The sequence below is a fragment of the Lepisosteus platostomus genome, unplaced genomic scaffold (genome assembly GCF_059453375.1).
Source record: "Lepisosteus platostomus isolate fLepPlt1 unplaced genomic scaffold, fLepPlt1.hap1 Scaffold_59_H1, whole genome shotgun sequence".
In the NCBI taxonomy this organism is placed as follows: domain Eukaryota; kingdom Metazoa; phylum Chordata; class Actinopteri; order Semionotiformes; family Lepisosteidae; genus Lepisosteus; species Lepisosteus platostomus.
In genome coordinates, this window is record NW_028291675.1 from 131560 (window position 1) to 154930 (window position 23371).

Sequence of the window (23371 nt, forward strand, 5' to 3'; positions counted from 1 at the left end):
TTTGCAGGTTTATGGTCAAAGAAAACAATCACTTGCGCTTCTTGCAGCCGGCAATCTTTTTCCACTGACAACCAAGAAATGGATTTCATCTTTCACAAGCTGTATGGATTTCTTCAAAAACAAGTTATTCCAGAAAGGAAATGAATTCTTGCATTAAACTGAACCAAGCTGTACATGTTTGTCTGAAATGATACATTCGGCACAACAAGACACGGAGAGAGGCACCGCTGGTATTCAGACCCAGGATCGCCTGCTTACTAGGCGGGCACTTTAAGCCACTAGGGAACAGCGCCAGCGGAGCACCGCGCTTTTACAGACACTTGGACACATCTGCGTTCGGTGTGCACTTAACCTGCTCTCTGAGCCCGTTGCCTCCGTCCCATTTAATAGCAGAACTGACGCCAAGAGAAATGATGAGAAATGGCATTTATCGGGCACTTTTCATGTCCAAGCTGTGCATTCTTTGGCGACACCATTTTTTCTTTTGTTTAATTTCTATACTTATTCATAGAATAAAAACGATATGTCATGTACTGTAAGGGAAATGTCTCTTTTTTTTAATGGGGAAAGCTAGCACCACTAAATGTTGTGTTTAGAAGAAGTGATTTAACATGACACGTGACCTAATTTACCGGAGCAAAAGCTCACCCAGCAAGCCCTGCTTTACTTCTACAGGAGAGAAGTATTGTAGAGTCTGCAAGATGTTCAGCTGGGTAGCTACGTCAGCATGCCTCGGCTGCAAAGGAACAAGCAATAGGTTTATTGCATGCTGAAAAGAGAAGAACGGAAACACAGCGTTTCGACTGTGAGGTCTTCTCACACCTGAAGAAGCCTCACACCTGTAAAAGGCTCCATGGTTTTCTTTCTTCTCTTTTCAACATGGAATACACCTATTGTCTGCAAGATGTGACAATTTCATGGTGTTTTGGAAGAAAACCTTTTTTCTTTGAATTCAAAATCAATCGGAATTTCAGCACGACACATCAACACTTTTTCTGTTTTAAGGAGATGATATTTTAAACCTGATAAAAATAGTAGGAAACACAAGTTTCTTGCTGTGAAAATTTAGATGGGGAAGTGTACTACTAGTAGCAGTGTAGAGCTCTCTGTGGTGGAGTGCAAGCGCATGTTCTATGGGCCAGTGGCGTAATGGATAACGCGTCTGACTTCGGATCAGAAGATTGTGGGTTCGAGTCCTGCCTGGCTCGTGAGGCTTTTAAACCTCTCAGGTTCCTCGGTAACAGGTTGCCGTCATGTATATGAACTATAGAAAAGCATTTGCCACAACCCGTAAATTAGCACGCAAGTGCGGGCTAGTGAACACAGAACTGTATGGAGATCATCTCCAGCTCCGAGCTCAATTGCAATGAAAAAACATGCAGAACAGAACTGGAGAGCAGCTGAATTTGTGCTCGGTAGGGTGGGGAGGACTCAGCATTGCTATTGTTCTAATTGGCATGAACTGCAGGGGATCTGAATCAGAACATGTCAGTTAGTTCGATCATTGCGTCAATATGTAGGCCACGTTAATACAGAATTATTACTTTGTCTGTCTCGTCTTTGTATATAGCTGAATGTCCCTGACAATTTCATGTTAGTTTTTAAGAACAACATTGGTGCTAATATATACACATATAGCATATAAGGAACACGTAAAAGTTTAGTCCATGCTGAAAAGATAAGAAAACCGCCACAATGTTTCATCTTGGAATAAATCTTTACTTGTTGTTTTGCAGCCTACCCATTCTGACCTAACTCCTCCCTTGAAATTCCCTAACAGATAAGGGTACGTAACGGCTCATGCGATGCTCAGTTGCAATTTGTCCCAAAACAAACAAGAACAGCAGCTGAGGGTTTGAGTTTGAACATGCACTGTATTAAAGCAGCTTTTATTTCCATTGATAAATGCTAGATATTCCTACAGAGATTCTCCAGGTGAGTAAGCGATTCCTGTTTCTGTTTCTATTTCTGTTTCATATATATATACAGTATATATATATATGTTACATGTGTCTCTGCAATAGTACAAATGTGTTATACACTATCAGGGGCTGCTTTTTTGTGCACCTCATCTACAACAAGGGTTTTTTTTTTTCATTTATGTTTGTGGACCTTCACCATTTGAGGAAGTGAGTTAGATAAGAAAGTTACAGGTATGGTGAGCAATGACTGACAAAGGCACGTACTGCGTATTCCTTACAGAAGTGTAAGCAATTTGTTCTAAAAAACACCGGCTAAAGTCCAACATCGTTAGCAATCTTATTACTTAAACAGAATTAACATCAATAAACTGTAAGGTGCTGGTACATGCGAGTAGATTTGATCTTCTATTAAACAAAAATGCAATTACAGCTCTAAAAAGGTCAACCTAGACTTCTGGAACAGATCTGTTCAGGTCATCGCTGTTCCTCTGACCTTGTGAGTCTTTGGAATTTTAAAAGTGTATTTTGCTTGCCTTTCATGTGGTCTGTGTACAAGTCACTGTGGCGTATGCGGTCCTACACAGCCTTGCTATAGACGTGACGAGCCTCCGCTATGTTGCAATGGAGAACAGGTTCAGTACGGAGCTGCCGAGAAAATTCAGCTGGAAAGCTCGTTGCAGAAAAGCATCGGTATCTGTGTCCAGCGGCAAAGCGTCCTTCGTGGGTGCTGAAGAATCGATTTCACAGGCTGCGGGTCCAGGCGATTTAGAGTGTTAAAGGTCCCAGCGAAAACGAAATGGCGCTGGTCCTTTTACACGCACGCACGCAATCAAATGCAAAGGACGCCGTAGTCGGCAGGATTTGAACCTGCGCGGGGAGACCGCAACGGATTTCAAGTCCGTCACCTTAACCACTCGGCCACGACTACAGCGAGCGCCGCGGTCGCTGCCTTTTTGCTACAATCGAACAGGGAGTGCGAGGCGGCGGCGGCAGCGGAGGCAACTTTTTTCAAGTTCGCTCTCCGTTTAAGAAACCTTTTACGCCATACGTGCAAGCACACACACACACACCTCAGAGGACTTAAAGGTGGCTTCAAGTTGGAATGATAAAGTCTCCCCGTTCGGACATGAAAACAGAACGTTCTTAGACAGAAAGCAATCAACAACGGAGACATGTGGACGACGATTTTAGTCACTGCACTTTGAATAGCATTTTTGCTCCAGTTACAGGAGATGCACCAATGGCCCTTGACCTACGTTCTTACCAATGCCTTGAACATTCAAACAAAACAGCCCTCAAGTCCTGCGGTTTAATATAACGCTGTTACGTGTCGAGGCAGTATTTGACTCTGTCCTACCGTTGAGACACGGGGCGTATATGGAAACGAACACATGCTACGGATCGTCTCTAATCGGTCCCTACAGTTGGAAGGCTCCTTGAAGCGTGCACCCCCATCATTCATCTTTGCGCATCTGTGAAAGGTAGACTCTTGAGCAATGTTTGAGCCAGCTCTAAGGCAACTAGTGCTATTGGACAGAGACCTCTGGAAGATCCTAAGAGTCTCTTAACACCACTTCCAGCAGCAAGCTTAATTGTTCGCTGGAGGTCTCCCACCCAGGTACTGACCAGGCAAAGAATCACCACTACATTGAATGAGGAAGTTAATCCTGAAATCCAATTACATATCTCAAGGTAAGACAAATCCATAAGAACATGTCTTAGTATTACTTCGTTTACATTAGTATGGCACTGAGTTGGAGCTCCTCTTTAAGCTGTGGTTTAGTTTTGCATTCATGTGTTTCTAGAGCAGTTATTTATGGGGGTGGGTGGGTCTTTCACAGAGGCTCAGGACAAATCCCCTGCCTGAAAGTCTAATGTGTGCGTTCAGACAGTCACAGGTCAAGAGCCAGGCAGGAGGACAATGGACAGAAGAGCCAACAAACTAAAAATGAAAGAACAAATATGAAAAAGCCACCATCTTTTTCTTTTTGACATTTTCCGACTTTCATGCAAGCCAGGACAAAGTTGCTCGTAGCTACTTGTGGATTCAAATACTCTATTGAGTGCTTTGATGAGTTTTTGCAATTTGATTGTCGTCCTGTCAGCCTGTTTCTGTTTTTTTTTTTCAATCTAGGGATGGAAAGTATGAGGGAAATGATGGAGCAATCAATAACCGCTCCGGAAAAATGGCAGAAAGAAATGGTCCGTCACTAAGGACATTTGTGAAGCAGAGGAGTGACATCACCACAAAGGCGACACATTCTGCTGATGGTTTTGGTGAATAATGATTGAGGCGCGTTAAGAGAAAGGTAGCTGTGTCAGCATGCGTAGGCTGCAAAGGATCAAGCAAAGGTTTACTCCATGCTGAAAAAAGAAGAAAAGAAGCACAACGTTTCGACTGTGGAGCCTTCTGCGCCATCATCTTTAGCGGTGATGATGTTTACATTGGAAAAACTGAGACACGCGTCCCTGGGTGGGCTTGAACCACCAACCTTTCGGTTAACAGCCGAACGCGCTAACCGATTGCGCCACAGAGACTGACAGCTGCTTGTGCTCCCTACATTTGCAGGTTTCTGGTCAAAGAAAACAATCACTTGCGCTTCTTGCAGCCGGCAATCTTTTTCCACTGACAACCAAGAAATGGATTTCATCTTTCACAAGCTGTATGGATTTCTTCAAAAACAAGTTATTCCAGAAAGGAAATGAATTCTTGCATTAAACTGAACCAAGCTGTACATGTTTGTCTGAAATGAGACATTCGGCACAACAAGACACGGAGAGAGGCACCGCTGGTATTCAGACCCAGGATCGCCTGCTTACTAGGCAGGCACTTTAAGCCACTAGGGAACAGCGCCAGCGGAGCACCGCGCTTTTACAGACACTTGGACACATCTACGTTCGGTGTGCACTTAACCTGCTCTCTGAGCCCGTTGCCTCCGTCCCATTTGATAGCAGAACTGATGCCAAGAGAAATGATGAGAAATGGCATTTATCGTGCACTTTTCATGTCCAACTGCTGCAGTTTTCAGTGGGCAATCTTTGTCAGATGGCTTGGAAAAACGCACTGTGTTTCGGCTCGGGAAACATCATGAGCAGTGTCCTGCATGTTTTCTGTGTATAGCTGTCTTTTAACGCATACAGAATTCATTCGAAATCATTGATTTCTCCAATTAACAAGGGTCCCTTTTTGAACCTGCCAGAAGCATTCTTTCAATGTAACAGATTTACTCCGGGGAAAGGCAGCATGACATTGAGAGTAGCTCAAGCTTTCAGCACCCGTATCGGACTGCGTGTATGCAGACACCGCTCAGAATCCCCTTTAAGATTCTCCTTCAATTCCGTTTTGCAGTGCTTTGGCTCTTTCAAAAGGCTTCGCTTTGCTATTCACAATCCAAGGCTCATGACAGCATTTAAAACCAATCGCCACTGCGTTGGCCGGGAATCGAACCAGGTCAACTGCTTGGAAGGCAGCTATGCTCACCACTATACCACCAACACACACCCGCAAAAGCCCTGCAGGACACCACCAGAGAATGCTCACGATTTCGGAAGCTGTCTCCGGGACGTGCTGATTCCACAAATCCTGAATAAATCATGATATTGTTAGTTGCTGTAGCTAGACGTTCAAATGAGTTTCATGGCCAGATGGACTGTTTCCTCCAGCGGTATAGTATTGCAGTGAGACAGCACGATGCCTGCAAGACTATGTCACGCTAAACGCTACAGATTGTGTTTGTGTTGGACAGTTGGACCCTACAGCTGGACCCTCATAGACAACCTGAATAGCTTATTCAGAAGCAGTGCTGGACCGGGAACGAACCAGCTTCTTCCCAGGCACAAGAGTGACTTGTGAGGACTCGCGGTCCCACTCTGTGCATAGAGACTTTCTACCAGCCAGCCGGACTGCTGGTAGATCCCCTCGGAGCAACGACTGCCCTGCGTGGATGTCTAGACAAGGACCGGAGGTCTGTAATAGCTTTGAGGAGCTGTGTCAGGCAATGATCGGAGAATTTTCGGCTTTTATCGATCCCATAGCTGCCGTGGCCGCTGTGCACCATATTAAGCACGAAAAAGCTGAAGCCCCTCGCGACTATTATCAGAGGCTTAGGCGCACTTATTTTGCAGGGCGGAATGAAGAGGGTTGCGAAGAGAACGTGAATTTCAAAGGTTTATTCATTGCTAATCTGCATCCCTCAGTCAGGAAAATGATTGTGATGCACACTGATGCAAAAGCGATGAAAATGGCTGACATTAGAAGGTTGGCTCAAAAAGCCTGGGGAGCTGAAGTCTCTGCTTCCTCAGAGCGAAAACCTGCTAAAACGGCCGTGTTCGCCACTAAAGCCAGCAGGGTTGACGACTCGCCTCAGCTCGAGGCAGCTGAGGTTCCTGAGCTCGCTAAGCCCCGGCGCAAAATAGGCAGGCAGGACCGCACTAAGCGTCAGAGCCACCGTGAGCGCTACGGGGAAGGCAAGGGCTCAGGCAGAGTCTATCATAAGACTGGACGAAGGGAGTCGACTGCAACCCGCCTGGCCAGGCTTGAACAAGCCCTGCCTGAGAGATCAGGACAGGGTAAACCTTCCGCACCGAATGCCGGAAGTGTGAATGAGCTTAGGGGGACCACGCCCCTTCTCACTGGAGGAGGCGGGGATCCGTCCCAAGCCCCTCCCTCAGTCTATCTGATTGGGTGGGAGGGTTCCTGCCTGGAAGAAGGCTGTGACTCTGAGTTGGGCGCTGACCCCGCCCCTGAAGTCAAAGAAGAGGCAGGCTTCCAACAATTCTTAGGGAATCTCAGCCAGAAAGGCAAAGCAAGGCGTATTTATATCAAGGTTTCTCTTGAAAACGTCTTAGATAGAGAAGCACTGATTGACACTGGGGCTGAAATTAGTTTGATGTCAGCCGATCTACTCAGCGAGCTCAAACGAGTAGCGAAAGGAAAAGGCATCAGACTTAAGGTAGAACCGTGTAAGATAGATATTTCCAGCTATACCCAGGATCATGCCAGGATCACACACCGAGTGTGGGTGGCACTTAGGTTCGGGCCAATGAACGTGGTGCATCCTGTTTACATCTCTAGGTTTAAAACAGAGCCACTACTCATTGGCCAAGACCTGCTTGACAGGCTGGAGCCTCTGGTGGACTGCCAGCGTGGAAAATTGTGGGCTCAGGTCAAAAACCCTAAGCCTGTTGCACAGCAAAAAGGGGGATTCAGTGGTTATGCTGTGATCACACAGTGCCCACTGAACACTATAGCTGAGTTGGAGGTTCCTCCTGGTTCCTCTGGACGAGAATAAATGTCTCTTCTTGCTTTCCAAAACTACAGGGAAGTCCTGCCCAGGCCAGCACTCCCACGGTCTCCCAACTACAGGAGCAGTGCTCCAAGCAGCTGCTTGACCCGCCAGGTAAAGCACACCCCCTTTTCATCCCAGAAGAAGAGTGGATCTCCCTGTCCGGTAATGAATGGGAGTCCTTTCTGTGCACCCTGGTACCTCAGGGGGTCCAGGAGTACCACCCCATGGTGGTGGGAGGGGGTCCAGGTGGCAGAAGTGCAGGTTGATGATGTAATTCTTAGCCTCAGCTCTGAGAAGTCCATAATCAGTGAAGGTCTGTTCGAGGACCTGTCGCCAAGCTGTCAAGTGACCCTGGTGACGCAGTCACAGGTTCTGTGGTGGGCACCCCCATCTCATAGGTCCATTTGGAGCAAAGGAAGCTGTGTAGCTTCCATCTCCATCGGAAAAAGGAAGTTTGCTCACTACTTCCTATTGGAAGTACCTATTGGTTCGACTGGGCGCCCAGCTGGACACAGTAAACAGTGTGCTGTGGACACGGGTGGACCCAGATGCCCACTCTCTAAGCGGTGACCCCGAGAACATTCGGTCAGGTCAGACGATTCCTCAGGCCTGCCAGGTAGTAAACGAATCGGACCTGATCGTTCCTGCGTCAACAGCAGGGTTTCCAGTACGCCTTGTCCTAAAGAAGGGACAGAGAATGGACGCTGAGATGGTTTTCTTCCAACCATCAGCTCAGTTTATCAGACTGAACCTAGCAGTCTGTTGTACCCCCAGACTGGAACGGAATGGCCGAGCCACCTGCCTGTTGGTGCAGAACATAGCAAAACAAGATGTCAAAATCCCTGCTCGCACTGACATGGGACTGGTAATTGACAATGGTTTCTATGATTTCGAACTAGCCATCCCAGTACTGGGGCAGCTCCCTGGTCCCTTGGCCAGGGAGGGGGGAACCGAGCAGGTGTACTACACCTACCCCCGGCGGATGATTGCAATTATGCCAATAGAGGGATTCTGCAACCAGGAGGTGTGCAGGGTGGACCTTAGCGATAAGGATGAGATGGTTGTGTACACAGTACACGCAGGTGTTCCGATGGACCACTCAGCCGAGAGTACGACCCGGGATACCGCCATGCCGTCAAAAGCGGGGTTCCTAGAGCAGGTACAGGAACAGGTTGGCAAGGCAGATGCCCTGGAAACGGAAAGCCAGCGTCAGCAGCTGCGTCAGAATTTCCAGGATTTCCGGGAAGTGTTTGCACGGGACGCCTATGACTGCGGGGTGACGGATTTGAACACAGTGCGCATTCCAACGGCCCCTGGCGCCCGCCCAACCTATGTCAGGCAGTATCGCATTCCCCTCACGGCATACGAGTCCATAAAGCAGACGTTGGATGCTCTACTAGAGCGTCAGATCATAAGGGAGTGTAACTCCACTTATAACTCCCCACTGTGGCCGGTGCTGAAACCCAATGGTAAATGGCGTCTGACCATTGACTACCGGCAGCTGAATAAACAGGTTCCTTTGTCACGATGGCCAATGATCTACCTAGATCAGGAGTTAGCCAAGGTGACAACAGCGAAATATTTCACCACAGTGGATGTGGCCAATGGGTTCTGGACCCTTAAGGTAGAACCAACAGACCAGTACAAACTGGCCTTTTCCTTTGGAAACAGGCAGTTCACCTGGAATCGATGCCCCTTTGGGTATTCCAACTCCCCAGCGGAGTTCAACATATTTCTGCACAAAGCCATGAGTGATGCAGCCGCCAGGGGCAACCTGGTCTATGTGGACGATATTCTGATGAGGAGTCAGACCTGGGAAGAACACATGGCCGAGATCAGGCATGTGTTGACCCAGCTCTCCTGTGCAGGGGCCAAACTGTCCCTGGCTAAGGGACAGTGGTGTAGGACCCAAGTGGAGTACGTGGGACTGTTGGTTGGAGCCCAAGGCATACAGCCACAGTCCAGCAGAGTCCAAGCTATCCAGAATATGAAGTCGCCCACTAACCTGTCTGAACTGCGCAGCTTTCTGGGAGTATGTAATTATTCCCAGCAGTTCATTGAGGATTACGCTGAAATAGCAAGGCCCCTCCACAAGCTGTTGCAGAAAGACGTGCCCTTTGAGTGGGGGCCTTCCCCAGAACAGGCTGTGATGGAGCTGAAGCGCAGACTCGGTAGTGCGCCGAGCTTGGCCTACCCTGACAAAAATAAGGTCTTCTACCTTGAAGCAGGGTTCTCAGAGCACTGCCTTGGGGCTGCTCTGAGTCAGGAATATAACCAAGAGTGAAGGGTGGTGGCATATGCCAGTCGAGCCCTGAGCCCAGTGGAGCAAAAGTTCTTGGACTGCGAGAAGGCCCTGTTGTCTACGGTCTGGTCGGTAGAACACTTCCGTAGTTATGTTGGGGGACAAAAGATCATCATCGAAACCTGCCACCAACCTGTGACATTCCTGCATAGCCAGAGACTGAAAGCGGGCAGGGTGTCAAATAGCAGGATTGTGGCATGAATGATGGCCCTACAAGGCTATGAGATAGAGGTACGTTATGCACAGAGCAAGAAAATGTACCTGGGACAGGGCCTGGCTTTGGGCCAAGTGTGTCACGGCTGTGACACTGACATGGAAGCTCCAGAAACAATTCCCGCTGCTGAGCTACCGAACAATCATCGGTACTACGATGAGAACGTGGGCCAGGGCTTACCCATGGCCTATGTTGACGGTTGCTCTTTTCGCCACGAACAGCAGGTGCTAGCAGGGGTAGGAGTAGTCTGGCAAGACAATACTCCCTGTGGGCCGACCCGCTATAAGCTAGGACCAAAGACTAGTCAGTATGCGGAAGTAGCTGGGGTGCTGATCACCCTCCAGCAGGCCCTGACACATGGCCTTAAACAGTTTGTCATCTGTAGTGACTCGAACTACGCCCGACATAGCTTCGTGTCTCACGTTCCGTATTGGAAGGGTAACGGCATGAAAAATGCCCGGGGCAAGGAAGTAAAGAACAAAGAGTTGTTCCTGGCCAGTGACAAGCTCACGACCGAGGCTGGAATGATGGTTTACTGGAGGAAGGTGAAGGGACACTCCCAGGTGAAGGGACCCGACAAAGACGGGAATGATGAGGCCGACCGGTTGGCCAAATCTGGCGCCTTAGAGGGTGAACCCTGGCAGTTCCAGCAGGAATGGCTACCCCCAGAATTCGTGGCTGAGGTCAAGGCGGTTACCCGAAGCAGGGCTAGACAGGATGTCGGAGCTGACCCTCAATCTGTAGTGCTTGGGTCACAGGGTTTTAACACCGATCTTGCGGAAATGCAGAAACAGGACCCAGCAATTGGGCAAATGTATCAGCATATCGCTGACCCAGTGCGTCAACCTCTTTCGGAGCAGGTGCTGAGCCAGTCTCTGGAGCTGAAGGAGCTGGCAGAGGTGAAAGACAACCTAAAAATTATAAAGGGGTTGTTGGTTTGTGTACCAGTTGCACAAGGTGTCCCAAAGTGGGTAGTTCCCCACTGTCATCGGGGGGTCATGATCCAACACGCTCATGACGAACCCTGTGGGGGTCACCGGGGAATCAAGGCTACATACGACACTATCCAGCAGGTGGCATTCTGGCCTCACATGGGCCAAGACATCGCCGCGTATGTAAAGGGGTGTCTGACGTGTAGCCAGTTCCAACCATCACGGCCCTTGCACCGTGCACCACTCCAGAAAAAGGGCATGACATTCACCTGGTCCAATCTTCAAATGGATTGGGTGGGGCCACTGGTGAGGTCATCCAGAGGGAACAAATATTTCCTCACTGTTACGTGTGCATTCACAAAATGGATTGAGTGCCTCTCAGCACCCAACGACACGGCAGAGACAACTGCAGTGCTGTTGGTGAACCATGTGTTCAGTCGATGGGGATTCCCCCTGACCGTGGTCTCGGATCGGGGAACCCATTTCACAGCTACAGTAATGGCAACCCTGTGGAATATGCTTGGGGTCAAGACCCAGTTGCATATCTCCTACCACCCTCAATCCTCGGGCCAGGCAGAAAGGGCAAACCGAACGGTGGTTAGTATGCTCAAAAAGTTTGTCTCCAACAGCAGTAGGGACTGAGACATTAAGCTGCCCCTGGTTCTGATGGCCATCCGAGGTAAGCCCCATTGCTCTACGGGGGTCCCACCTTTTGAGATGATGACAGGTCGGAAGATGACTCTTCCCCTACACTGTCTTTATGGGGTGGAGGACCTGAGCACGACGGGGGCTGCTACGGCCCATCAGTATGTGTCAGACCTGCGAGCACATCTGCAGGCAACCTTTGCTTTTGCCCAGAACAATCTGGGAAGGAGTGCAGAGGGTAGGAAAGCATACTATGACCGAAAGGCAGTTAACCAGGAACTCCAAGTAGGAGACAAGGTCCTGTACTTCCAATTTGCCAAACCCACAGGGGTGGCCCGGAAGTTCTTACCCAGTTGGACAGGACCCCACGAGATTGTCGATAAGGTAGGTATCACCGGTAGCTTATCGAATTCAGATTGAGAAGGGAAGGCAATCTCTGGTCTACAAGTGGGTGCATCGCAACCACCTCCGGTTGTATCGCCCACCTCAAATGGCGCCGGAGAACACAGAATAGGGTTAAACGTCCAAACCCGATCAAAGAGGGGGGTGCCCCTTTGTAGCTGCAGGTAGTTAGGTACTGTACTGTAGGTCCTGCTAGGAAAATATATTCAAAATTATAGTGGAACTGTACCATGTGCCTCATCTATGTTCCAGAATGGGAATCCTAAAACTGCCAGGGCTGGTCCTGACAGTACTGTGGATCGCCTCGACACAGCCCCTTGAAGTTGTGGAACCTGGTCCTCCTACCGGCATAGTCCTGCAGGAAACCATAGTCCTCTCCATGGAAATCTTTATGGTACAATCTTTTTTTTTTCTTATAAAATATACTTTATTCCGAAAAAAAACACATCTCAAAGGGAAACGTCTCACACGATAACACTCCACAAAATTAAAACATCGGCGGAACGGCGGTGATTGTCCGTTATCAATCCTTGCAAGGGTGGGCGGATTTGCGCTATTATGAGAGTCCCTCCAAACCCTACCGCTTGCTGTAAACCATTAATCCCTGTACAGGGTCCATAGGCCTTTCCAGTGCTCCTTTGCCGTGGGGAAACCCCATTTAGCAACGTCGCGCTTCATCCTCCTCCTGAGGTCCGCCAGGATCCTCTCTTCCAGCTCCCTCGCTCCCCACTTGTTGTTGTGCCGGATGAGATTGTTTCTCGCGTCCCACAGGCCTTTCTTTGTGAGGGACAGCAGCAGCCACATCAGGAACTGCGTCCCCCTGTCCAGTCCGGTAGGTGCCAGCCCCAGCAGAATGTACTGGTAGCTGAGCACCGCATTCGTTTCCAGGAGTTGCATTATGTTGTCCATTCTGCCCCACACCGCCTTGGCGAAGGGGCAGCTCCTTCACTTTATTAAGATACTGAAGAAAGATGTGGAGACGGGGGTTTGAATTTAATCCTTTCTGTAGGGGGTTTAGACTTTCAAGTCACAAACTGGGGTTTATGGCAGGAAAGGGGGGTTAACTGATAAGGATTGCAGATGCAAGCTAGGAACCCCCCTGGGTGTAATGTTAAACTGACCATTTGTCCAGAACATCGTAAACTGGCCAAATACCATGAACCCCCCTCTTTACCATCAGACCGAGTGACGTCAGAAACGGAGAAGAAAACACTATATAACCCAAAAGTTTGTAACAGTACGGGGAACAATACTTCGGTTTTGTTGTTTCTTGCGGGAAACAAGACTTTGGCTTTATTGTTCCTTGCATGCAATAAACTCATCTGTTTTACTTCATCTCGGGATCAAGAACCTTATTTCTTCTGTTACAACAAATTTGGCGTAGTCGGCGGATGCTCCAGAAGGCGCAGAACTTCCCATCGGCAGGAGAGATGGTCAGCGCGCACATAACTAAGAGGTAAGGACTCCTCTTTTATTTAAAAGTCCCGACTCTCTCTGACCGATTGGGAAATCTCTGCTCCCTGCGAGAATCGCCCGAGATGACGGAGTAAACGTGAGTTTCTGAATTCCTCTGGCCCGGGGAAGACACCGGTGTATGTAATGGGTTGTTTGCTGTAAGCCCAGAATTTGGTCTGGCAGGGGTTCCGCGGTATTGTGTACAGGCGTTCGAAGCTGGTTTATGCCTTAATTGCGCGTGGAGTTTTTGAACGGGTTTTGGACCCTTACCGTGAAGTTCAGGACTGGTGTGGGCCTTAATTGCGCCCGGAGTTCTGAAGGTCAGAACTGGTTTGGGCCTTAATTGCGCCCGGAGTTCTGAGGCTCAGGATCGGTGTGGGCCTTAATTGCCAGATTAAGGCCTTAAATGGCCTTAATCAGCCATGCACTCTGGTTTCTTTTCATCTCGTACAAATCTTTCGCCTTTTACTAAAGATTTCCGTGGAGAGGAGCATGAATGAGTTCCATGCAATTTTTGTGCTTCCCTGCCTTCGGGTGGGTCGCAGCTGGGTTGGTCAAAGAGAGAAAACAAGCACGTTCGCAATCGCTCTTGTAATGGTGATTGTGGCCGTCTGCTCCGCGAGTTCTCGGTCTCCGGCCGTCTGATTGGCGTTCTTTTCTTTGGGGGGCGGGAAGTGTCCGGCCGCAGGGGATCTTGGGACCTCGCTTTGCATAGCGGCTTCCCAGAGTGCGTCGTTTCCGGCACAGTGTGGCCGGGTGTTTTCCGAGTTATCGCACGGATTGGGCACGGCCGCAAGCTGAGAGCCGCAGGCGATGAGCCCGGAGCTGAACGGGCCCCACTGGCTAGTTTGTAAGGCCAGGTGCATTGCCAACCATGACCGGCAGCGCAGAGGCTTTGAAGGCGGCCTGGGCTCCTGCAGCTGTGCAGCCACGCACTCTGGTTTTTCTTCATCTCGTACAAATCTTTCGCCTTTTACTAAAGATTTCCGTGGAGAGGAGCATGAATGAGTTCTATGCAATTTTTGCGCTTCCCTGCTTTTGGGTGGGGTACGGCTGGGCTGGTCAAAGAGAGAAAACAAAAACGCTCGCAATCGGTCTTGTTATGGCGATTGTGGCAGTCTGCTCCGCGAGTCCTCGGTCTCCGGCCGTCTGATTGGCGCTCTTTTCTTTGGTGGGTGGGAAGTGTCCGGCCGCAGGGGATCTTGGGACCTCGCTTTGCATAGCGGCTTCCCAGAGTGCGTCGTTTCCGGCACAGTGTGGCCGGGTGTTTTCCGAGTTATCGCACGGATTGGGCACGCTCGCAAGCCGTAAGCCGCAAGCGATGAGCCCGGAGCTGAACGGGCCCCACTGGCTCGTTTGTAAGGCCAGGTGCATTGCCAACCACGACCGGCAGGGCAGAGGCCTTGAAGGCGGCCTGGGCTCCTGCAGCTGTGCAGCCACGCACTCTGGTTTCTCTTCATCTCGTACAAATCTTTCACCTTTTACTAAAGTTTTCCGTGGAGAGAAGCATGAATGAGTTCCCTGCAATTTTTGTGCTTTTCTGCTTTCGGGTGGCGGGCAGCTGGGCTGGTCAAAGAGAGAAAACAAGCACGTTCGCAATCGCTCTTGTAATGGTGATTGTGGCCGTCTGCTCCGCGAGTCCTCGGTCTCCGGCCGTCTGATTGGCGCTCTTTTCTTTGGGGGGCGGGAAGTGTCCGGCCGCAGGGGATCTTGGGACCTCGCTTTGCATAGCGGCTTCCCAGAGTGCGTCGTTTCCGGCACAGTGTGGCCGGGTGTTTTCCGAGTTATCGCACAGATTGGGCACGCTCGCAAGCCGTGAGCCGCAGGCGATGAGCCCGGAGCTGAACGGGCCCCACTGGGTAGTTTGTAAGGCCAGGTGCATTGCCAACCACGACCGGCAGCGCAGAGGCTTTGAAGGCGGCCTGGGCTCCTGCAGCTGTGCAGCCACGCACTCTGGTTTCTCTTCATTTGTACAAATCTTTCGCCTTTTACTAAAGATTTCCGTGGAGAGGAGCATGAATGAGTTCCATGCAATTTTTGCACTTCCCTGCCTTCGGGTGGGGTACGGGTGGGCTGGTCAAAGAGAGAAAACAAAAACGTTCACAATTGCTCTTGTTATGGCGATTGTGGCCGTCTGCTCCGCGAGTCCTTGGTCTCCGGCCGTCTGATTGGCGTTCTTTTCTTTGGGGGGCGGGAAGTGTCCGGCCGCAGGGGATCTTGGGACCTCGCTTTGCATAGCGGCTTCCCAGAGTGCGTCGTTTCCGGCACAGTGTGGCCGGGTGTTTTCTGAGTTATCGCACGGATTGGGCACGCTCGCAAGCCGTGAGCCGCAGGCGATGATCCCGGAGCTGAACGGGCCCCACTGGCTCGTTTGTAAGGCCAGGTGCATTGCCAACCACGACCGGCAGCGCAGAGGCTTTGAAGGCGGCCTGGGCTCCTGCAGCTGTGCAGCCATGCACTCTGGTTTTTTTTCATTTCGTACAACTCTTTCGCCTTTTACTAAAGATTTCCATGGAGAGAAGCATGAATGAGTTCCCTGCAATTTTTGTGCTTTCCTGCTTTCGGGTGGCGGGCAGCTGGGCTGGTCAAAGAGAGAAAACAAGCACGTTCGCAATCGCTCTTGTAATGGTGATTGTGGCCGTCTGCTCCGCGAGTCCTCGGTCTCCGGCCGTCTGATTGGCGCTCTTTTCTTTGGGGGGCGGGAAGTGTCCGGCCGCAGGGGATCTTGGGACCTCGCTTTGCATAGCGGCTTCCCAGAGTGCATCGTTTCCGGCACAGTGTGGCTGGGTGTTTTCCGACTTATCGCACGGATTGGGCACGGCCGCAAGCTGAGAGCCGCAGGCGATGAGCCTGGAGCTGAACGGGCCCCACTGGCTAGTTTGTAAGGCCAGGTGTATTGCCAACCACGACCGGCAGGGCAGAGGCCTTGAAGGCGGCCTGGGCTCCTGCAGCTGTGCAGCCACGCACTCTGGTTTCTCTTCATCTCGTACAAATCTTTCGCCTTTTACTAAAGATTTCCGTGGAGAGGAGCATGAATGAGTTCCATGCAATTTTTGTGCTTCTCTGCTTTCGGTTGGGTCGCAGCTGGGTTGGTCAAAGAGAGAAACCAAGCACGTTCGCAATCGCTCTTGTAATGGTGATTGTGGTCGTCTGCTCCGCGAGTCCTCGGTCTCCGGCCGTCTGATTGGCGTGCTTTTCTTTGGGGGGCAGGAAGTGTCCGGCCGCAGGGGATCTTGGGACCTTGCCTGCATAGCGGCTTTCCAGAGTGCGTCGTTTCCGGCACAGTGTGGCCGGGTGTTTTCCGAGTTATCGCACGGATTGGGCACGCTCGCAAGCCGTGAGCCGCAGGCGATGAGCCCGGAGCTGAACGGGCCCCACTGGCTCGTTTGTAAGGCCAGGTGTATTGCCAACCACGACCGGCAGGGCAGAGGCCTTGAAGGCGGCCTGGGCTTGCGTGATCGGATCAACTAAATGCTGTGGTGTTACTTTTTGTCAATGAAAAAATAAACTCTTTTCGTTTACAAAGACGGTTACAAAGAATGTGGACCAGGGTAATACTTTGAGCTTACAGCTTGTCCAAGGTCATTCATTATTAATACTCTTAGTAATATCTTCAGTAAAGACTTTGATGCATAAAATATTCCTGCATATTTAAAATATTTATGATAAAGGTGGTAGGTTGTGTACTTTTGTCCAACAGAACAATCTTGCTTTTATAAAATATACCGCCTTTTTAATGTTTAATGATTAACATGCTGTAATACACTGTTTAAATTTAAAAGTCTAAAGAGTATACACCTTAAATTCTTAATTGAATAAAGATTGTCCCTCAGCAGTGATCAGGATTCAAAACTGACGTTTTCTGGTGACAGCTCAAATGCTGTACAGGAGAGGTTAACCTTTATTAGCTCCACCTGGCGATTTTACAAGGTGATTCCGGATACTATTAACATAATCTAATTTGCGTCCGGTATGATGCGGTATACTGCGACACTCCCACCGTGTTATACCGCAGCATACCCCGCTTGTTTTGAATGGCTGCATATGTATATAGACTCTATATATACATTTGGTGCATGCCACAATTTTGGATGGTGGTGGAGGAATAGGGATTTTCTCAACACGGCAGGGACTCCAGTTAAGAATGCTGGGTTTATCTCTGAACTATTAGAAGCTTTGCAGCTACTGACTGAAGTAGCTGTGGTAATGTGTAAATCACATAATAAAGAAATGTTTCCAGTAACTCGAGGGAACAACTTTGCAGATGCAACTGTCAGGTGAGCAATACTTGTAGAACAGTAGTCTGAGACCTCTGTGAAGCAGAGAAATGGACATGGTTAGAAAAGATTATGGGGCTGCAGGATGATGGGGTGTGGAGCTGACAGCACACCAGACGCCCTGCATGCCCTCACAGCCTAATGCCCTTTATAGCCCGACAAATGCACTCTGTTGGACACCCAGGTGGGAGTCAAATGGTGTGCCGGTTACCCAAAACTGGGTGAGAACCGGGTTTGAAGCAGTAACCACTTATGTGGTATCTAATGTGGATGTAATGTTTATCAAAGGAACTCAACTACAGTTCAGGTGCGGGTGCAACAGCTCAAAAGGCCTGCTCCTGAGGAACCTTTCAAACCTGGGAAATTGAAAATTGTAAAGGGAAACCTGGGCTCTTATAATCTGTTTTCCCGGTGGGTTGCTGCCACTGCCTCTGTGTCTACCAAACACTTGATAACAGAGATACTACACTTGATCTTAGCCAAAAGGCCGAGAAGCGATGAAACACTTGATAACAGAGATAAGCCCTCGGTGGGCACTGCCCTGCCCCTTGTATTATGATCAAGGAACACACTTCACAGGGAAGGTGTGTCAGGCTGTGGCTGCATTGTTCGGAGTGAGATGGACTGAGATCACCCTCAGTCTGCTGGAACAGTGGAATGAAGGAACAGATCTCTGAAAGATCGACTAGACATCAGACTGAAGGAACGCCATGGGATGCGGGCTGGATCAAACAGAACTGTGTAACAGCCTGTTTGATATCATCACGGGCCAATCAATGAAACTTCCTGGGGGGACGAATTTAGCTGGACGAATGGATTGTTGAATTTGCTAATTCTCTATTGTAGTATTGTAGGTTGCTAGGACTTAGCAAAGCACTATGATGAAGAAAAATATATATCATAATTATAATCCAGACGATTGGGGCATTGGTGCATGGCTACAGTCTGTGCTAGGAACATTGAGAGGGTCTCTGGTTCAATACATATTTGTGGGTCTGGTATTATTCGTTATGATCATATCGTTAATATCCTGTTTGAAAAACATGTGGACTAAAGCTGCTGCTTCTGTGCTAATTGTACGCCCTGAAGGGATCATGAAGGTCAAAAAATGATTTCATGGGAAAGGTTCTCTTATCTAGTGGCAGAACCTGATGGGTAGAACAATATAGCTTTAAGGGGGGTTACCCTTGGGAGTGATTCCCCTAGATGCAAATGATTATTGTGGTTTGTTTGTTCATAATAAGATGTTTTGCAGGAACGGAACAAAGAGAAATTTTACAACTTCAGCTAGAATTGTTCTGCAAAACGTCACAGCTGAGGCAGGGGAACAATGTGTAGATTTTTCTAAGAGTTATTACCCAGTTGTTGACCAATCTGTTGACCAATGTTGACCAAAAAAGCCTAAGATTATGCTGGGCTCCAGCCCACAGGGATTTACCTGTGCTGTAAGAACTAATGAGTGAATAAGGAGACTGGATTCTGGTGAAAGACTTCAGGAAAAAGAAATGGTGTTCACTCAGGTGGAGGGGGCTGTACCAGGTGCTGCTGACCACTGCCACTGCTGTGAAGGTCACAGAAATGGTGCCCTGGATTCATGCTTCCCACTGTAAAAAGGTCACAAACGAACTGAGCAAAGCGCAGGAGTGATGTCTCCACAAGGACAGATGGGGATAACCTGCTTGGGACTGATGTGCACAGCCCTTTTCCTTTTTATGTAGAAGCCTGTCACCACCCCAAAAGAGGAAGAATCTAAACACGAAGCCTCTTTGTATACAAACTGGCTGAATGAAACTGATAATGAGGGGGATATGAGTAATTTGTGGTATAAATTTATAAATCATACTGTAAAGTTAAAGAAATGTAATGCATCTTGTTATATATGTGCTTTAATGCCTCATTCTACAGCCTCACCCATGCGACTTTTTATGAAATGTACTCTTTTATTAATATCACGTTAGAAGGCTTAGACGCTATCAAACAAGAATTAAGGGGAGTTAGATTAATGGCACTTCAGAACAGGTTCGTGCTGGACCTTCAAAATGCAGCATCTGGAGGAGTCTATGCTTTAGTAGGAGACTCCTGTTGTACATATATTCCAGCTAATGACTATGATTACGGAAATCTTACGCTCGCTATTCAGCATTTGAAAGAACTAAAAGACAAGGTGAATAAAGAGAGAGGCATAAAAGATACACCGGCTTTTCTCTCCTGGTTAGAATCACTGTTTGGGCCAGGGGGAATGTTTTTCTTTTAAGTTACTAACACCGATTATAGGGGCTGTGATACTTGTCTTCCTGTTTTTATGTTGCTGTATGACATGTATTATTCCAATGCTTCAAAATATGGAAATATGGTACCTAGGGGGATAAACTGTTCATCCTTCCAGTCTGGAGAATTGGCAGCTGTCTGACGTCAGTAAGTGATCCTTAAAAAATTAATAGTTCCATGACAGTGTGCATCACCAGAAAATCAATTTCAATGCATTAAAACTCTTGTTATCCTTCTGATCATTGAAGTGTCATTGCCCCAGCACTGTATACTCTTACTTTTGACGCCTGTCTGAAGTTGGATCCATTTCTAAGAATGGTGACTCACATATCCTCATGCTCAACTTTGGCTCAACCACACAAACTATGAAGTTAATCATCTGCTTTTGCTCCAAGATTTATGTTACTAGGCTCTCTCCTGGGGATCCTCGTGTTCAAACATTGCCCTTATTGTGGATGATCCATGACAGAATTCAGGGAATTCAGAATTCTGATACCTCAGCTCAGATTCTGACTGGGCAGACTGTCATTGCCTGGTGTGAATGTGTGCATATCTGTTTTTGTGCATGTTCTGTGGCCTGTTGTACAGTACATCACAAATGAAAGGGAAATGGAAAACTAAAATAAGACTCAAGTGTTTTATCTTTCATTAACAGTGTTTCATTAGTATCTGTGCTAGATCCTGTCATCCACTGCTTACCACGACAGGCTCTAGCACAGGATAGCAGCTAATACATTTAACAATCTCACTGCACAATGTTGTATATTCAAGGGCTGATCTTCTGTACTTTTTCTTTCACTTTTCATTTCCTAGAAACTCAGTCCTGCCAGGAATAATCTGAGAACAAAATCAATCTGAGTGAAAATCTAAGCAGAGGAAGATTGTTTTACAGAGTCAACAAGGTCTAATTCAAGGTCATCAGCACTAACAACATTCTCTCTGGAGACAGGCGATAAGAAAATTGAAAGTGTGTATTGTTACACAACAGCAGAGACTATGAGTTATGCTATCATGAGAGTGGTGATGGATTTTTTTCATTGCTTAGTTTTACAGGTTCTGTACATTTGAACATTCAAAGTGACTAAAGTAAAGGAGTTTTCCCTTTTTACCACATAATTCCCAAAGATCAACACTAATAGAAAGCCTAATTCCAGCCAAGATTCAATTACTGTCTCTCAGGCATCCCAGCAGTGGATTTCATGACTTCAGACAGCCATCTTTATCAGTGGAGAACTCAATGCTCTGAGGTTTACTGGCAGAGTCTCACACTGGGTAATACGTTGGTAAATAATGTCCTATGGAATTCTACTATTGATAAATTCTACTATGGAACTGCGATGTGTCCTGAAAAAATCTTCTATGATAGTGGTACAGTCCATCACACCCCACCTACAGCCTTTAAAAGAGAAAAAAACAAATTCTGATATTATGGTGGAAAAAGAGCCCTGGAATCTTTGTAGAAGGACAAAAGACGGAAAGAACGGGCAGTGTAACCATGGCGAAGAGAAGGGAAATATTGGAGAGAGCTTTTTTCATACACTTTTTATCATTGTTTTTCCAGCCCAACAATGATCAACAAATATGGGCAGGCGTCCTGTGCCAAATCCAATCTACCTTTCTTCCAAGCATACAGGAATGTCAGTGAATTAAATATTGACATATGAAAATTCCCAAAAATATGCAATCACACATATGCAGTTTGAGCAAACATAAGACAATACCCAAGTACCACAAACTACCAGGCATCATTAGCAGTTCAGGTGGGGAGCTGTGTCAGCATGCGTAGGCTGCAAAGGAACAAGTAATAGGTCTATTCCATGCTTAAAAGAGAAGAAAGAAAACACAACATTTCAGCCGTGGAGCCCTCACACCTGAAGAAGGCTCCACGGCCGAATCGTTGTGTTTTCTTTCTTCTCTTTTCATCCAGTGTCATTAGCCAGTTCCTGTCAAAATAAAATAGAAATGGATAACATTCTAGAGAGAGTTTGAAATACCAAGGTACAATTTAAACCATATTTCTTCCACTACAACCACAATATTTTGGAGAGATCGCTGAGCCTAACTGTTCTGGCATGCCCGTTAGCCTCCGTCCTGCTTCACCAATGAATGCAACGGGGCACATTCTGAGGGAGATGCGGTCAATCAGGTTGCAGGAAAACCACGCTATGCTTTTTTTTGAGATCCTGAAAAGGACAGAGGGGCCATGTATATGTGTGCAGCTGGATATGTAATTGCAGGTGGCGTAGCAAATTCTGCTGAAGCCCCACTGCCTGGTGTGGACGGTAGCTGTGCATGTTGCAGCAGATCAAGGGGGCATGTCATGTGTTTGAGCACTTCACTCCCTTCCGGAAGCACGTGATTCCCTGAGTCCCAAAAATTTGTAAGTTCTTTGGATGACCTGTGGACCGATCTTTCACGATGAAGAATTCCTTAAGAAGAATAGATCTCGGCCCACCATCCCAATGCCTCCATCTCAAAACAGCAACCTCCCACTGCCCTTAGTCTGCAAGGCAGTCCTTTCAAGTGCGATGATGACGCCGGGACCTTCGTTGCCTATTGTACGAGCTGAACTTTTGTGCTCATCAATTCAACGCTCTTTCCATCAACTCATCTTGTCTTTGACGCTTCGTGTTTTGTGCTCCTTTGACTATCGGCATATCGGGTGACTGCAAACACTGAAGTTCTTGCTTACGGAGTGTGGAACAGTGTTTTCAAGTGATCGCTGTTCTGTCATGTTGACGCCGAGTGAATCTTTCTTTGGCAACATGGGCAGGCTGACAGCAGCGCGAGCTAAAGTAATGGCAAATTTCTTGACTTATTTCTGAATGTGAATGTTCTTTAGAAAAGGGATGCGGCGTTGCTTCTCCCCCGTGTAAAGGTCACGCATTCCAGACGTGGTTATGAGCGAACAGTTGCCGCAAGTGTTTGAAAAGAGCAAGAGAGGAAGCAGCCCTGCCCCGTGTGAGGATCAAACTCAGGACCTTCAGACGATGAAACTGACGCGCTACCAACTACGCCAACGAGGCCAGCTGCAGTACACAGCCGGAAAGTTTGCCTCATATGGATTTCAGTCGCCCGTTCCCTAATCTTTAGACGCCCTCTGCTGGATGTTGCATTTGCCTTTTGATCTCACCGATACTTTTTTGGTCTGTTTCTGTTGCGAGTCCGTTTTTCAGATCTCACCTAGCACAAGTCTCTCTGGCTGAAGTGGCCTCTCTGCTTCAGCATCGTGCCCTCACTCAGCCATTAAAAACGTCACTCGGACTTCTGACATGCTGACATGAAATGTCAAGAGAGAGTGGCGGAGACGCTTAAGGCAGAGAGAAGATGAAGAGGGGGGGTGGCTGCGAAATGATTGACAGCTGCAATCAGCTTTAGATGGGGAAGTGTACTACTAGTAGCAGTGTAGAGCTCTCTGTGGTGGAGTTCAAGCGCATGTTCTATGGGCCAGTGGCGTAATGGATAACGCGTCTGACTTCGGATCAGAAGATTGTAGGTTTGAGTCCTACCTGGCTTGCGAGGCTTTTAAACCTCTCAGGTTCCTCGGTAACAGGTTGCCGTCATGTATATGAACTATAGAAAAGCATTTGCCACAACCCGTAAATTAGCACGCAAGTGTGGGCTAGTGAACACAGAACTGTATGGAGATCATCTCCAGTTCCGAGC

At 48.2% G+C, this 23371-nt stretch overlaps 10 non-coding genes and 1 pseudogene across 10 annotated transcripts; 8 read left to right on the forward strand and 3 right to left on the reverse strand.

Moving 5' to 3' along the window:
• Positions 1 to 1135: 1135 nt before the first annotated feature.
• On the forward strand, positions 1136 to 1208 carry trnar-ucg (transfer RNA arginine (anticodon UCG)). Its single transcript has one exon. It is a non-coding gene; the product is annotated as a tRNA-Arg (tRNA).
• Positions 1209 to 2768: 1560 nt separating this feature from the next.
• trnas-uga (transfer RNA serine (anticodon UGA)) lies at positions 2769 to 2850 on the reverse strand. Its single transcript has one exon. It is a non-coding gene; the product is annotated as a tRNA-Ser (tRNA).
• A 1536-nt stretch (positions 2851 to 4386) lies between these two features.
• trnan-guu (transfer RNA asparagine (anticodon GUU)) lies at positions 4387 to 4460 on the reverse strand. The gene has a single exon. It is a non-coding gene; the product is annotated as a tRNA-Asn (tRNA).
• Positions 4461 to 13584: 9124 nt separating this feature from the next.
• On the forward strand, positions 13585 to 13698 carry LOC148632759 (U5 spliceosomal RNA). Its single transcript, XR_015934216.1, has one exon. It is a non-coding gene; the product is annotated as a U5 spliceosomal RNA (small nuclear RNA).
• A 394-nt stretch (positions 13699 to 14092) lies between these two features.
• Positions 14093 to 14209, forward strand: LOC148632760 (U5 spliceosomal RNA). The gene has a single exon (XR_015934213.1). It is a non-coding gene; the product is annotated as a U5 spliceosomal RNA (small nuclear RNA).
• A 391-nt stretch (positions 14210 to 14600) lies between these two features.
• On the forward strand, positions 14601 to 14715 carry LOC148632761 (U5 spliceosomal RNA). Its single transcript, XR_015934162.1, has one exon. It is a non-coding gene; the product is annotated as a U5 spliceosomal RNA (small nuclear RNA).
• A 393-nt stretch (positions 14716 to 15108) lies between these two features.
• Positions 15109 to 15224, forward strand: LOC148632762 (U5 spliceosomal RNA). The gene has a single exon (XR_015934218.1). It is a non-coding gene; the product is annotated as a U5 spliceosomal RNA (small nuclear RNA).
• A 391-nt stretch (positions 15225 to 15615) lies between these two features.
• LOC148632763 (U5 spliceosomal RNA) lies at positions 15616 to 15730 on the forward strand. The gene has a single exon (XR_015934166.1). It is a non-coding gene; the product is annotated as a U5 spliceosomal RNA (small nuclear RNA).
• Positions 15731 to 16123: 393 nt separating this feature from the next.
• Positions 16124 to 16240, forward strand: LOC148632764 (U5 spliceosomal RNA). The gene has a single exon (XR_015934214.1). It is a non-coding gene; the product is annotated as a U5 spliceosomal RNA (small nuclear RNA).
• Positions 16241 to 17847: 1607 nt separating this feature from the next.
• Positions 17848 to 17936, reverse strand: LOC148632765 (U2 spliceosomal RNA; annotated as a pseudogene).
• A 5213-nt stretch (positions 17937 to 23149) lies between these two features.
• Positions 23150 to 23222, forward strand: trnar-ucg (transfer RNA arginine (anticodon UCG)). Its single transcript has one exon. It is a non-coding gene; the product is annotated as a tRNA-Arg (tRNA).
• The last annotated feature ends 149 nt before the right edge of the window (positions 23223 to 23371 follow it).